The sequence below is a fragment of the Mastomys coucha genome, unplaced genomic scaffold (genome assembly GCF_008632895.1).
Source record: "Mastomys coucha isolate ucsf_1 unplaced genomic scaffold, UCSF_Mcou_1 pScaffold1, whole genome shotgun sequence".
In the NCBI taxonomy this organism is placed as follows: domain Eukaryota; kingdom Metazoa; phylum Chordata; class Mammalia; order Rodentia; family Muridae; genus Mastomys; species Mastomys coucha.
In genome coordinates this window covers 52,580,979-52,597,356 of record NW_022196891.1, presented here as the reverse complement: position 1 = coordinate 52,597,356, position 16,378 = coordinate 52,580,979, and the positions used below count along the sequence as shown (strand labels likewise).

Here is a 16,378-nt window from a genome sequence, read left to right as displayed (position 1 = left end):
TTCGAGGCCAGCCTGGCCTACAAAGTGAGTTCCAGGACAGCCAGGGTTCTACAGAGAAACCCTGTCTCAAAAAAACCAAAATAATAATGATAATGATAATGATAATAATAATAATAATAATAATAATTTTAAAAATTTTAGAAGGAGGAATCCAGGATAAATCTGTGTTCCTGGGCCATAGTCACCCAAAAGTGGCTCTAGAATAGACTACTTCTTATTCACACCTTTAAGATGAGAGCTGTGGTTTTTGTGTCCATAGTTTCACCCATCCTGCCCACACACAACAGTGTTTTCTGGAGCTTCCAATTCAGAGCTTTTTGTGAGTCTTTATTCTAGCTAGGTAGTCACAGACCCAATAAGACTGCCCTTTCCACACAGCCGGGGCCCCTTCTGATTCTTTCAGAATTCTTTACTAAACATCTCTCCACTATTCACCTCCTCTCCCAAGTGTCCAGCACAGACCCAACCCCCAATCTCCGGTCCTCTCTTCAGAGCCAGGGCTGTGGTCTAACTAATCACCAACGAGTTCCTGTGCCTCCAAATAACTTTCTGTCTGGTCCTGCCCATCCTCTTCCTCTTTCTCACTCTCCACTAACGTTTCCCCTGCGGACATCAGTTTGGTGTTAGAATCAGAGCCCATACCCAGTAAGCTCATTCACGATATTTGAGTAGTTAATAGCTTCATACTCAGTTGGGTTTTTAAAAAGAGATTGCCCAGTTCACATTACCTCGTCTCTAATTAGTGATGTCAAAGCTCCAGTCAAATGCAGATTTTCACACTCCCGTTGAATTTGTGTGCAAATAGGTCACAACCTCTTTTAGCAAAGCAGGGAAGGTCGCCTGTAGCCAGGCGCCATCACTATTAATATCAGATGGAGCAGCAACTAATTCAGTCATGTTGATGGATGCCTAGATGGTGCCCAGACTCCTGCAGTGTGAGTGACTGAGTCCGAGAAACCAATTTCCTCCCAGCCTGAAGTGCTCCAGGTACCCTGGTTACAGAGAAATGACTATGTCTCCTATACCAGCTTATCCAGAATAATGTGCGCAGCTAAGCAAAAAGCAAACCAAACCCACCAACAACAATAGGTGTATGTGAAATTCATGATGTTTCCAAAAATCTACTCCAATTTCTCAGGGTGGGGGTGGGGTGATGTAAGTGACTAGGGAAATTGCAAAGCAGAAGGATTACAAGAGGCATTACAAACCAACTCATGCTCCACAGAGGCAGAAATGTGCATCAGCTTCTGAGCTCTAGCCACTGAGCCAACCAAAGCGAGGCTGCTCCTGGGCTACCCAATTCCTTCTTTAATGGATAGCCATAATAATTTGAAGGCTTCTCTGTCCCCTCAGTTCCCCACCCACCATTTCACACCAGAAGGTAAATGTGAGGTTTATGTTAACATCTTGGCATACGAAGACATATCGAAACATCTCTAGGATTTGTTCATTAAACAAACCTGTGTTAGGACCCACTATATACTCTGTCCCTACTGTGGGTGAAGTTCTGGTCTAGTTGGCAGGTGGAAAAGGGGACTGGGGCAAATGACAAAACAGAACCTTCATCCGTGATGTTCTGAGAGAAGGTGGCAGAGAACAAAGATAGAAGGAAGAGTGCTTCCGGCTTCATGGAGCAAGGGAGGGCGGTGAGGAGGAGGGAAGCTGATAGGGAGGAGGGAGGACTAGGGAACCTGCACTTAAGTCTTCAAGGATAATTAGTGACAGGGTGTGGAAGTGAGGTCAAGAGAGGAGAGGAAGATGAGCAGTCAGCACGTGTGCCCACCGAAGGAAGAGCCAACTCTACTTTTTATATCTTTTCTTCGTTCACCGTTCTACTCTAAAACCGGAAGTAAGTGGACGCCACATTTTGTAGCCCTTGAAAATGGAAATAGCACAATCTGACCCATGGCCTCCACACAGGTATTTCCTGGAATCTTCATTTGTCCCTTAGCCTTTTGGATTTGCCCTCATCCTACAAGCTGGATCAGAGAAAGGAAAGGGAAAAAAAAAGATAAAGCCCCCCCCCCCCCGCCCTTCCTTTTAAGTAGTTGGTTTATGTTTTTACATCTATTTCCAATGACATTGAGAGGAAATAGTTAATGTATCTGTTGAGCTGATTGGGTTAAAATGGCCATGGAAAGGTCGGGAAGGTGGGCTACATTTCCACTATACGAAAGCTTCCCTCTTCAATTAGCTTGATAATTGTGAGATAAAGTCAACCAAGCTATACCCGCTCTAAAGAACAGGAAAAATACCAGAGAGCTGGCTCTCACCCTGCACAAATCAAACTAACTGTGCATGTATTCCTTTAGAACTATTTTTTTAAAATGGTAAGTGATATATGCATATGGATTAGAATACAGAAGGTGGGTAATCTCACTCACTCTTTGGAGATAATACCAGTCAGCAGCCTTGTGAATCCTCTTCCAATATAGATGAGACACAACAGGATACATTGTACCTCGGGCACCTCGAGAATGTGTCCTGTGAGTCTTAGGAAAGGCAATCTGATAAGATGGGAAGATTAAGGGAGAAACTGCATCCCTTAATCCCTTATGGTAGTAAGCAGTTAAGTATTTAGGTTGATGTTTATTTAGCGTGAGTTTGTGGAATGGGGGCTGGAGGAGGAAACAATGGAAGAAGCAAGCTGCTTCCAGGAGCTAGCCATGGCACACGGGGCTGCAGACACTGAATCTCGAACATTTCATTGCACCATCAGCAGACAAATCAGCCACTTTCCTTGGCAATTACGTAGAAACTTCACCTATATGTAACTCACCTTCCATTAATTAAACGTTTAGATTTTCCCTCCCATTTCCACTAACCGTTTTTGTGTGTGTGGTCTGTATTCTGATTATAAAAAGAGAGCTTCTGTAAGATAGACTCAGAGAAGGGACATCTCTAGGATGAATGATGTGGACTCTTCAAGTATAGATAGAAAACTGTCATTGGTTAATACACTGTTAATATACAACCCGATGAGCTATGTTCTATGGCTCTGCAGTTGTGAAGGCAGAATGCTGCCTTACATTAACTAATAGAGTGCCTATGTAAGTCAGCTTCTGAGGCAAGACAGAAAGACAGGAAATTAAGGTTTCATGGAAGGGAAAGGAAAGTGGGCACCAGGGATGTTTGGGCACTGTTGGCATACATGGGAGCTACAAGTATGCATGTGGTACACAGACATGAATGTAAGCCAAACGCTCAAATAAAATAGATAGATAGATAGATAGATAGATAGATAAATCTAGCATAAATAAATGTGCCTTGAAGGTTTTTTTTTCCCACAGAAATATTCCTTTTACATATTTCAAGTAAGAATGTTCAAATGCATCCAGGGGGATTACTCAACAGGTAAAAGTGCTAGCCTTGAAAACCTGACACCCAGAATTCAGACCCCAGAACCTGTCTAAAAAGCCGGAGGAGGTGGCATGAATCTGTAATAACAGCATTCCTGTGGTGAAATAATTGTCCAGAAATTCATAGGCCAGATACCCTGGAGAATACAGAGCAGCAACAGAAACAAGGAAGGCTGTCCCCACAAGATGGAAGTCAAGACCTACTTCCTGCAAAGCTGACCTCTACTCGTGACCCACTTCACCTTGACACTGGAGCCATGACTTATAGCAGACACAAAATAAGCAAATACATTTTGGGAGTGTGGTTTTGGATTTTTTGAGACAGGGTTTCTCTATGTAGCTCTGGCTGTCCTGGAATTTGATTTGTACACCAGGCTGGCCTTAAACTCAGAGATCCACCTGCTTCTGCCTCCCTAAGTCCTGGGACTAAAGGAGTGCATCCTACTACCTGGAACAAATACATTGCCAATGTTAAAATGGCAGTAAGTCATGATTAAGACCCAAATAGATGTGGTCTTATTCCCACTCGGCTGTAAACCTGCAATAGTTTGGGGAACTCACGACATCGTAAACTTCCTATTTATGAAGGCACACCTTAATTCCCTCATGCAAACCTAGTGACTGTGGCTTTACCGTACCAGCCTCTGATCTTACCCAGTTCCTCTCCTGAAGTACCAGTGAGAATCCTTGCGGCCAATGTAACCAAAATCATATAAATGGCTATTGGTAAGATACGAAGCCAAGCCCACTCACGGAAATGTACTTTTTTTTACCTAAGCCACGCCCACCCACGGGTATGTACTTTCTTTACCTAAGCCACGCCCACCCATGGGTATATACTTTCTTTACCTAAGCCACGCCCACCCATGGTGTGTACTTTCTTTATCAAAACAGCTCACTTTCCACTGTAGCCAGTGCTTAAATCTGCTAGAAAGTTTCTAAATGATCTCCACCTGTGCTTCATACTGACGCGCCCTTCCTTTTCTTGTAACATAATCTCATGGCAGCTAAACTAAAAACACAGTTGAGAGAGTAGATGTCATTCATTATTATACTGGAAACACAAGCATAAACCCAGAGAGATGTAGGGTAAAGTGGAACAATTGCTTTTTCTAGTAGTTACTAATACAAGCACTGATGAAAATAGAGTCTCTGAAAAATCTGACTGCTCTTGTAAACAGCTTAAGAATCCCTAGGTATTCCTCTCTGGCCTCCAACCCTGCTTCATTCCTTCCATAGTACTGCACTGAGAGAGTATATGAACCTTCTAGCAATCTGCTTGTTGGAACCTGTGTTAACAACACATACAAAACATGAGCGGGTATAATTGACTTCTAAATAGTTTGTACTGTTAAACTTCTCAGCTGGAGAAGGGAAATTCTCAAACCAAGGACTACAGTAGGATCTAAAATTTTTTCATGGAAGAAAAACACAAGAAGGAAAGGGGAGGTGTTTGTGTATAATAGTAATGGAACACTGCCACAAAACATTTCCCCGTAACCCCCATTTCTTCAGTAATCCCCATAAGCAGGCAAGAACATAACAGATCCTGTTTCCAAGATCGATGGCTTGGAGGTATTAGTAGGCCAGATTTCAGGTGCTCCTTGGACTGATGTTGATTCTGGAGACTCAAGAGAGAAGCTGGATTCTATTTGCCACCAGTTCCAGCGTGGGCTGGCTTGTTCCTTTTGGTTCTTTGTGGACAATCCAAAGCCCTGGTGTACTAGATGCCTCATTGCCTTCTGCAAGTGTGTTCTAGCAAGTAGATGGCTTCCCATTTCCAAAACAGCTGAGGGGTGGGTAGGCTTATGTGGTTCCCAGGCAGGATCAACTCGTGTTGGAAATCTGTGTGATTTCAAGGGACAACTGGTCATTCCAGACGGAAGAGGAAAGCCCGTATTGAACTTGGTCTGTGTGTGTTCCCTCCTGCAGGGACGGTTTCTTCTTAAGGATTACTTTCTTTTCTCTATGGGTTATCCCCTGCTCAAGAAGAAAAGCCCTTGATGGGTTAATGAGTTGCCTTGCCGGGCACACTGAATCATCTGTCTTGTGTTTCTCACTAAATGAGAAGCTTTAACAGCTGAGAACAGAGGTGTGGAGAAGCGTGGTTCTAGCCGATAGCAAGCTGTTGAAATGCCTGGGCCTGTCATCCTACCACCTAAAGGCAGTTCCGCAGGACGGTATTTTCCAGAGCATTTCTCCTTTCCACTTCTGTCCACTGGCTGTTCATTCAAAAGGCATATTTAGTCGACTAATTGTTTTTCAACGTCTTAGTTACTGCACTTTACTGTTTTGTAGTAGCAACTATTAATCCACTTTGAGCCTTTTCCCCCAGAAATATCAATATCATCAATTTCTCAATTTCTTTTTCATTCTTGTATTCTTGCTACATTGTTTCTCTCCCTCCCTCCCCCCTCTCCCCTCTGTGTGTGTGTGTGTTTGTGTGTGTGTGTGTGTGTGTGTGTGTGTGTGTATGCTTGCCATAGTGCATGTCTGTGCAGGTTCCAGAGACAGAACTCAGGTTAATAGGCTTGGATACATGTGCCTTTGGCTGCAAAGTCATCCTTTTGGCCCACAATGCAACCATTTCTCACCTGGACCTTGCTTTCATTAAGGCATACATTGGTAAAATAGTGTACATATATTCTGTTTTTGTAAAGTGGGTGTTTTCCTCTGTCAAAAGGCTAAGCTTAGTCTATAGATCCTGACAAAGATAGTTGAGCTGTTAAGTGACAAACAAACAAACAAAAAAAAATATGGTCAAACAGTATGCATTGGCATATGCCATTTATATAAAATATGTGGAAATACAACATGTGTTAGTATATGAGTAAAGGAAATGAAAGACTATGTACCATGTTATTAATAGCTGTTAGCCCGGGGGTGGGATCGTCAGGGCTTCTTACTTCCTAGGACAGCTGGAATGTGAGCCTTTTCACAATTCGCTTCTGTTATTTTTCTACTCCAAATGGGAAGAGGGACATCAAAATAAAGTTAGTCAGAAGGAGTCTGTTGAATTCTTAGCCTTATCGTCCAGCAGGCTGAACTAACTAATGCAATCAGAAACGGTTCAACAGTGGAGCATGAACAGTACCTGAGGTAGAAGGCAGCAGATTACAGATTAATGCATATTACTTTGTGTTTCAGATGAGTGGATATCACGTATATGTTTATTTGGGCAGAGGAGAGAGGCAAGTGCCATAGATGAACTTTCTGTAGGTGTTTTTCACAAAAACCAAATTCTTGTTTAAAAACAAACTCGGAGCTGGAAAGATGGCTCCGTGGTTAAAAGCACTCTGTTATGCTCACGAGAAGATCTAGGTTTGGTTCCCAGTGTGCACACGGTGGCTTATAACTGTCTGTACTTTCAGTTCTAGGGTTTCAGTGCTGTTCTCTGACTTTTGAGGGAATCAGGCACACACCTGGTGCACATACAAACCGCCAAGCAAGCAAAGCATCCACACACATAAAATAAAACCAGCTAAGTCCAGAAGAGGGCGTCAGATATCATTATAGATGGTTGTGAGCCACCATGTGGTTGCTGGGATCTGAACTCACGACCTTCAGAAGAGCAGTCGGCGCTCTTAATCGCTGAGCCATCTCTCCAGCCCAAAATATTGTTTCTTAATTTAAAATTTTACCTGTATGTATGTGTCCATGTTTGTGGCATATGTGTATGGGTGCCCAAAAGAGGCCAGAAAAGAGCCTAGGACCCCCGTGGAGCTGGAGTTTCAGGTGTGTTGAGGGAGAGCCATCTGAAGTGCAGCAAGCAGTCTTGATTGCTGAACCATTTCTCCCACTAGGTAAGTGTAAAAGAAATACACTGTCTTTTCTATCAAACAGTTAAATAGGGAACATTTTCATGTAAAAAAAAATTGCAAAGAAGCTCCAATGCAGAGATTCAAATTCTTCCGGGGTCAGCAGCAGTATATGCACTCATTTTCACTCAGTGCTTTCTGCTTATCAACTGTGCTACTTTAAGGTAGCCAGCAGCCTAAGAATGTAAGGCTGAGCCCTGACCATCTGAAGAGTGTGGCCCAAGACCCCTGCTGGGTGCGCTAGCTGCTTAATTTGGCATACTTATGAATCCTTTCACAGAAGCAAAATTTTTTTGGCATGCTGAAACCCTTCAAATTCTGTGGTCACCTTTTTGGGATTCCAGACCCATTTCTAACACCACAGCCCCAAGGAGCATTTTAACTCAAGACAGTGTGTGTGTGTGTGTGTGTGTATGAGAGAGAGACAGAGAAAGAGAAAGAGAGAGAGAGAGAGAGAGAAAGAGAGAGAGAGAGAGAGAGAGAGAGAGAGAGAGAGAGCTCAGTGTGCAAGCCTGGTGATCTTAGTTTGATTCCTGGAACTCATATGATGGGAAGGAACAAACTAACTCCACAAATCTGTCCTCTGACTCCACACACATATGGTGGCACATGTGCAACCCCCAAACCATATATATGTCCAGCAACAGTAGTAGTAGTAGAAGTAGTAGTAGTAGTAGTAGTAACAGTAAAAGGAATTATTTTGGAAGAATACTTATTTTGTTACATAATCTGAACCAATTTCTGCTTAGGAAAATATCAAGTGAGATATTGGTCAGTAGCATCTAGTGGCAATTAATTGGTAGGCATAGTTCGTTTAGTTGTCTCGGTCTAACAGACTGTCGTTCTGTGGTTTGTGTTTTACCCCTGTGTGGAGTAGTACTTGGTTTTAAAGACTTGAGCCTGCCTTCTCCCTCACTATTCTTGCTATTTGCTTTTGGATACATTCTTAACCCTCTTTGAGTTTTGGTTTTGGAAACCAATGCATTAGGGTGAGCAGAGATACTCGGGGTTCTCGTAAGGCTAAACTACCAGCCTGTGAATGACCAAGGTGGCCTGTCTTTGGAGAAAATCTAACCAACAGAATTCAATGGTTTGCCTGTTGATGGAGAAGCCCACTTGCAGAGTGAATTCCTTTAATGACGGTGCCTGAGGGTGACCACTGTGTGAGCTAAGTCTGTACTTGGTCTCACAGGAGAGGGTAGAGTTGAAAGCTCTGCTCCTCTATTTCATGGGTTCATCTGTTTTAATTTTTTTTGGGGTGACACAATAATTGTACACAATTATAGTACACACTTATAACTGTGCATACTTAAAGATACCATCTTACAACATACATACATGCATACATACATGCATACATACATGCATGCATGCACTTTTGGTAATGATCAGCTGTAGGAAGGTAGAAGCAGAATTCAAAGAAATCGAATGGCCATCACTGATAACCCCTTTAAGATTGCCAGACAATCCTGCCAGCCCTCATTTTCTCCTTTATGTGTCCTGCACCTAGCAATGGGGACTTTACCCTTTCCTTCAATAGCTTGGAAATCTTTCTTCTGGGGCCCTCACCCAGGCCCATCTGGAATCTCTTTTTCTGTCTTTATTTATAGATCCTGAAACCCATGCCCTTTTCCCTCTGCCTAGAGCACTATGGATTGGTACAGTACGTGACTGTCTTGTTCTCATGCTATTCTGCTTGAGACGCTGCCTTCAGTTCCCTTCTCACTCCATGTCTGATGCCATGGCCCGTTCATCCCCTCCCTTCTGAGCCTTTGCCCCTGGGCCTTCATATTTGGTTCCTAAAAGAGTATACGAGTCTACACAATAGGAGAAGAGTCAAAGCAGAGGTCTGCTTGAGAGAGCAGTCAAGGGAAAGGAACAGGAGAGGAGAGGAGCAAAGACTGATGGGACAAGTAAGTGTGCAGAGAGAGTAGAAGAGACAGATGTAGGTGAGTGGACAAGAGGGAAAGAGGTGGCGATGGGGCTAGGCAGAGTTACATTTGTAGGTGAGGGTTCTCCCAAAAGTAAGGGTTATGGGAGGGTGGGGGAGATGGTTAAGGGCGTGTTAAAGGCCATTCATGGGAAGAGGAGAGTGACCCAAGCAAGGATCAAGGTTCTAGGCAGCTGCATGAGGCTGGTGGAAACCTGAGTCTTAACATTTGCAGTGGTAATCACTGCACGAAGAAGTTGAGGGATGGCTATCTCCTAAGATCCTGGCTGCCTCAGTTCTGATGGTTAAAGCCTGAGTTTGCAAGGGCCTGCCCAAGGGCTAGACACTGTAAAATGGCTATCTCAGAACAGCAACCAGTTCTCCTAGCTCCCTGCCAGCCTTCCTCTCAACTTCCAGCTCAGTCCCTGCAAACATTTCTCCCAACTATACCTCTGTCAGCTCCCCAACAGTCTGCTTAAACAGTTCCTTCTCCCAGCTTTCCCAATACTGGTAGCTCCAAACTACAACTGTTCTAGCCTATCTGCTCAGCTCAGCTTCTCCTGGCTCAACTGTCTCCTAACCATACTTTCTGCACCAACTGCCTTCTCTTCTCAGTCTGCTAGCCTAATCCCCCTTTTCTCTCAGCCACTCAGCATACACACACACACACACACACACACACACACACACACACACACTATACATACACATACACACACATACACATACTATACATACACATGCACATACACATACATACATACATACATACACACACACACACAATACATACATACATACACATAAACAACCTATCCTGTTCCCAGAAATCCAAGAGGCAACCAACACTGAAGGTCACAGGGCCAAGTTATTCTAACAGCTAAGAATTCTTAAAGGGCCAGTTGACACAAGAAAAGGCCAGGCACACAAGATAATCCACACCACAACACTGACCTTGGGACACTGCACGAGTCCAAATGAAAGAATCTTATGTCCCTGCAACTCATCTCTGTGCTTTATGAAAGGAAGCAGGTGCCCTGCATGCAACACACATGAATCTGAACAAATAGTACACGGTATGTAGGAAATGTTATTTTACATGATTGAGTTCTTACTCGTTGAATAACCAATTTCATTCCAATTAAGCCCAAATCTAGAACCAGCCTGTTTTCTGCTATAACTGGAAATTCTCATGGTACTCATGACTCAGCTGGTCCTTTCCTAATGGAGGTGAAGTATATGGGTTTCCTGGTCTCTCTGTCACATGGATGAACATGGTGCATTCTTGGGTAGGCTAAGCTCCGAATGCTGAAGTTTGACTCAATTGGCATGTGCTGGCCAGGCCATTAACAAGCTCCAGCAGGTTAAAACCATGTCAGCTGTTCTGAGGCAAGACTCTGGATCCTGGCCCATGACCTGCCTGGAAGAGCAACTGCTGAGCGTTCTTCCCAGTGGCCTGGCCAAACCGTTAGGATGAACTGTCTGAGAATGCTCAGGGACTGAAGGCAGAGCTGCTGTCATTCTTCCGGGACAAAGTATTACTCTATACATGCGTGCCCTGTTTGGGGAGCGCCCACATCTACCTCCTAGAAATACTGTGCCTCCTCAGCAGGAAGAGGAGCCAGCTCTGAAGGGATCCTGCCTACTTCCGTTGACTGTCCACAATCCTTCCTTTAAAAGACACTCCTGTGCCTGCCAGAGGCCCAGCGTTTCCCTACAGTCTAAACTTAGAGAATTCAACAAATCCTTTTTGCTATTTATTGCGTGATGATCTGGATACAAAAATTATTTGCTTACCAGACATTATGACTTCTCCCTTGGGTGACTGAATGCCCATGTCTATGGCTACTCCAGTGGTCAGGACAGAAGATCATATGTACATATGGCTATCATGTAATAGTCATGGTTTCAACAGTGTTATATCTAAATTCTGCTGAACCTGGCATGGATTCCAGAGAAGGGAAATACCACATCCTGTATCCTGAGCAGTCAGGCATACAACCGGGAAACTCTTCAAACACATAAGACCCGTTCTCTTCAGACTGACCTGGCTTCTGAGTCAATGAGCAACATAGGAAAGTGGTGACAAAAGACCAAGGAGACACATATCACTTGAAAGTAGGCTGGGAAGAAGCTCAGTATATAAAATGCCCACCACGAAAAGAATGAAGACCAGATTTCGAGTCTCAGAATGCATGTATCTTACTTAGGGTTTCATTGCTATGAAGAGACACCATGATGATGGCAACTCTTATAAAGAGAAACATTTAACTGGGGCTGGCTTACAGTTTCAGAGTTTCAGTCCATTATCGTCATAACAGGGAGCATGGCAGCTTGCAGACAGACATGGTGCTGGAGTTGCTGAGAGTTCTACATCTTGATTGTAAGGCAGCCAAAAGGAGACTGTCATTCCTCACTGGGTGGAGTCTCAACAAAGGAGCCTCAAAGCCAACCCCACAGTAACACACTTCCTCTAAAAAGGGCTACACCTTCTCTAATAAGGCCACACATCCTTATAATGCCACTTCCCATGGGCCAAGCATATTCAAACCAACACACCATGTTTAAAAAGCTTGGTGGTATGTGTTTATAGTCCCATTGCTGGGGAGTTGGAGTCAGGGAGATGTGTGGAGCTCACAAGCCAGTCAGCCAAGCCTAATGGTAGAACTCAAGCCAGTGAGAGACCTAGCCTCCAAAAACACAAAGTGGTTGGCTCTTGAGAAGGAATAAGACCTGAAGTTGTCTTCTGACCTCCATACTCACACCCACTCATGTGTAGACCCCTGCTTCCACACATGCGCATATACAAACAGGAAGAGGAGGTGGGAAGAAAGTGGCTGGCTGTTCTATACACAACTCTGCTATAAGGATATAGGATATATAAGTAAGTTTCTTCTGCAATGATACCTATGTAAACCTATTTGATCATTTGGGGGTAAAAGTTAACCCATCTCTAAGTCAGACACGATAACATACACCTTTATTCTAAGCATTTGGGAGGGAGAAGCAAGTGGATCTCTGACTTTGAGGTCAACCTGATCTACAGAGCAAGTTTCAGGACAGCTAGAGCTATGTAGAGTTCCTCTGTCTCAAAACAAAACAAACAAGAAAGATGATTTGGGTGCCCCCCCCCCCAGAAATAAAAGAGAGAAAGAGAAAGAGAACAGAGCTTAATTTCCATGGTATACACAGCTAAATTTCATGTGTTTATTCCTTTATACACACATAGACAGAAAGTGTTCTGAAATGTTTCTTCTTTCTCCTCTTCTCTTTTTTCTCTGTCTGTCTATCTCTCTCCCCCCCTTGGTATGCCATGTAGCTCAGATAAGCCCGGAACTTCCTACATAACCCAGCTGGCCTTGCAATCCTTCCTCTTCTGCCTCCCAAGTGTTGAGATTACAGGCATGCACCACCTTGCCTACCACATTGCCTACCACCTTAACTTCTTGAACACTCAATTATAAAGTTCAAGTCCTTTAGAATCTTACATATAATGCAGGGGGTTCTATATGTTAAGGAGTAACAAGATATTTAAAATGGAATCCCTTTTGTCACAGGTTCAAGGTTTGCAATGAGGCTGGGGGAAAAAGGGGAATAATGTCAAGTACCCACCCGTTTCAAATCAAAGGGTCAGATCACCCACTGAACTTGCCAGCCCAGCTGCCATCCATCTCTGCCCAGGAAAGGAGCAGGAGTTTAGTAGTCAGGTGGTCTGACTGTGAGAACATGGGTGGAGTGGTGTGCACCTGCCCCACTCCTGGAGTTAGTCTTCTTGGCCTTAGGAAAGAAGGGAAGGGGCTTAAAAGGAATGTGGCTAAATTGACACTTCCTAATAGATGGCTAACTGATTTGTGACCTCCAGGGGGAAATGCAAACTTGAGGAGCCCTTGATCAAAATAGCAGAGGGGGAAACAGTATTAAAAGTACTAAATTAGTAAGAAAAAAGATGGGTGCTACTCTAGAAAACAAGCCTGGATCTTGAGGCTCAGTTCAGGCAAAATCCCAAGGCATTCAGAGATGAAAAGCAAGCATGCTTCTCACTCATTCTATGCTCAAGGGCTATAGACTTTTTGCATGTATTGCTCTGTTTAACTTTCACGTCAATACTGGTCGAGTTTGGTTTTTTGTTTGTTTGTTTTTGGTAAGTTTTGTAAGATCACATAGAAACCATAGATAGGCAAAGACAGGATATGGGCTCAGAAGTTACAGGCTGCAGCCTCTATGTTCTCTCGAATGTATTTCTCTCATTGCCCATGGAGGAAGAGACGGGACAGGATGCTGACACTTTCTGAGCTGAGCATCTGTAGTGTGCTTGAGGATGTTGGTCCAGCTGTTGGAGGAGGAACCGTAACTCCTGGAGGATCCTTTCCTGACTTCAGTTATGCACACAATCTCCACTGTGTACCATTAGGCAGAGCAGCTGGCAAGCTGATGGAAAAGGGATGAGAAGTGTCCTTCATTCTCTCATCCAGATTTGTTCATTCAGGTGAGATATTTAATCGACCCCTCCTCTGCATCCCAGAATGCTCAGGGCAATTTCTCTTCCCTCTCTTTCCTTCGTTTTAAAAATCTTGTCTGTCCAGGGCCAGCACAATTTAATGAAAAGCCAGCTTAGAGGTTATGCCCAAGATGAAAGCAAAATAAATTATTTCAGGATAACATGCTTTCGAAAATGAGATTTCAGTGTATTAAACAACAACAACCAAAAAAAAAAAAAAAAATTGAGCTGTCTGGCCAGTTATCTTATTGTCCAAGAATTCTCTTCCTCCAATCAGCCGTATGGCCCGTGTACGTAATGGCTAATGGATACAACAGAAAGGTCACAAGCAGGCAGCTGAGCAATGAGGTTGATCACCTCCCTGAAGGTTGTGGTCCTGGAATATCTGTAAATTCATGGCCATATTTGATGTCTTGTCTAAAATATGTTCTGAATGAATGGAGCTGCCAGTAACCTTGGCAACCAAACAAGGAAGGAGAATGGCTTGTGGAATCCACAGAACCTTCAGCTGAAAGCATCCCAGTGTGGCCATTTGGTCCTGTGCCCTCCTTTGACAGACAAGGAAACTGTGGATGAGAGATGCCAGATGGCTTTTCTGCAAACACAGAGGTCCTTGAGGCAGAGTTGGGCCAGGACGTGCTTCCTAAGCTACAAGTCCTTTCCCATCACAGCCTGGAAACTTGCTTATGCTTTATTTCCAGTTTGTGTATTCACTCGCTTATTTACATTGGAATGCTTTTGTTTTCGTTTTGTTGATTCTGAAATTATGTAAGTGGTACATTTCTTACTGTAAAGAAATTCAAAACAGGAGTTGAGAGTGTAAAATGTTGAGTTTCCCAAATGCATTTGTCTTTCTAGTAGAAACTTCTGTTAGTGGATCAGAGTGTGTTCTTTCCGAATTTCTCCTATGCATTTACAAGCACATCTGTCTTTTCTGTTTCACAGGGGAGGGCTATTGTTCATATTGTCTGGAGGCTTCCTGCTTCTGTTAGCTATGTTTTTGTATCAGCATGAATTTACAGTTCTGTTTGGTTTTTTGTTTTTGTTTGTTTTCTTGGTTTTTTAAGACAGGGTTTCTCTGTATAGCCCTGGCTGTCCTGGAATTCACTCTGTAGACCAGGCTGGCCTTGAATTTGCAGATCTGCCCACCTCTACCTCCCAAGTGCTGGGATTAAAGTTGTGTGCCACCACTGCCTGACTGTGTTTGTTTTTTGAGACAGAGTCTCTTTATGTAGTCTTGGCTGTTCTGGAACTTGCCATGTAGACAAGTCTAGCATCAAAACTTAGAGATCCTCCTGCCTCTGCCTGCTGAGTACTAGGTTTAAAGGTGTGTGCAGTCACACCCAACTACTGATTATTTTTTAAATTGAGATATTATTCCCAGAGCATAAGATTCATTTTCAAATGTACAATTCAATGGCATTTAGTACACTGTGCAGTTACCACACTAATTCCAGAACATTTTGTGCATGTTCTGTGCGCACACATACACACACACACACACACACACACACACACACACACAGACACACACCACACTAAAGCAGCAGAAGCAGTATGGTGTATATTAGATTTTTCCAAAGAAAGAAAAGCTTTTTTTTTTTTTTTCCCCGAGACAGGGTTTCTCTGTGTAGCCTTGGCTTCCTGGAACTAACTCTGTAGACCAGGCTGGCCTCCAACTCAAAAATCCGCCTGCCTCTGCCTCCCTCTGCCTCCCAAGTGCTGGGATTAAAGGTATACACCACCACTGACTGGCTAAGAGAAGCTTTAAGATAAATACAGATATGGCTGTTGGTAAATGTAGGTAAGGAGGAATTACAGGAATTGGCTCACAAAACTCACGGAGAGCTAGATGTTCTGTGTGCCCTCTGTAAGCAAAGATGAGCAGGGGGGCCACAGGGAACAACTTACCCCAATGCTGTGATAAACTTCTTCTGGGGAGATGTGAACAAGCTTCTGTTCACCCAAGAGGAGCAGACATGAGAAACCAAGGCAAGGACTCCACTGAAGTTCATCTTAAAACTAATGCATTTGGTGGGCTGACTTGGAATTATATACTGGAGTGTGGGTAAGGCCAAAACAACTGCATCTTCATGAAGTCCCAGCCGGTCACAGATGAGGACCTCACGGAAGAGTGGAGTGCTGAGGACGGGGTTTGGAGGAGGGGGAAAGGTGGGACTTCCAGGTGAGTTTCCTGTGATTCTTCTCTTCTGTAGCTTTGGCTATCACTGTTCTGTTTATTTTGTTGCTATGGCTACCGGGCCAAGGAAGTCTGTATTCTAGAATGGGCCATAGGATGATGTCATGATTGGATGAAACGGCTGTGCTATCACCCCCAGTAGAGTTGATGATAAAATTATTCACTCCTTGTATCTGTTAGCTGTTAGTGCCTATACTCAATCGACAACTAATAAACTGGATGGTTTTTCTGGATTTACCTATTGTGAACATTTCATACAAATATGGCAAGAAAATACGCAGGCTTTTGCGGCTGACTTTTTTCAGTTTGGGCTTGCACATGTGACTTTTTTCAGTTTGGATGTGTGTGAGACTCATCCATGTTGTAGTATAGAGTAATACCTCACTCCTTCTTATGGCTGACTAACACCCATCACATGTACACATTATTTTTTTTTTTGACCCATTCCTTAGTTAGAGAACATTTGAGCTGATCCCAGTTTTCACTTTTATGAATGATGCTACTAAGAATATGTGTCATTGTTACTTTAAATTATTTGGGTTTCATTCTTTTGAATTCCTGTATAGTGTTTTA

General features: G+C 43.5%; 1 long non-coding RNA gene across 1 annotated transcript; it reads right to left on the bottom strand.

Moving 5' to 3' along the window:
* Nucleotides 1-4,811: 4,811 nt before the first annotated feature.
* LOC116101600 lies at nucleotides 4,812-15,830 on the bottom strand. The gene is made up of 2 exons (XR_004122881.1): nucleotides 15,517-15,830; nucleotides 4,812-5,204 (listed from the first exon to the last, which is right to left on the bottom strand). It is a non-coding gene; the product is annotated as an uncharacterized LOC116101600 (long non-coding RNA).
* Nucleotides 15,831-16,378: the final 548 nt, after the last annotated feature.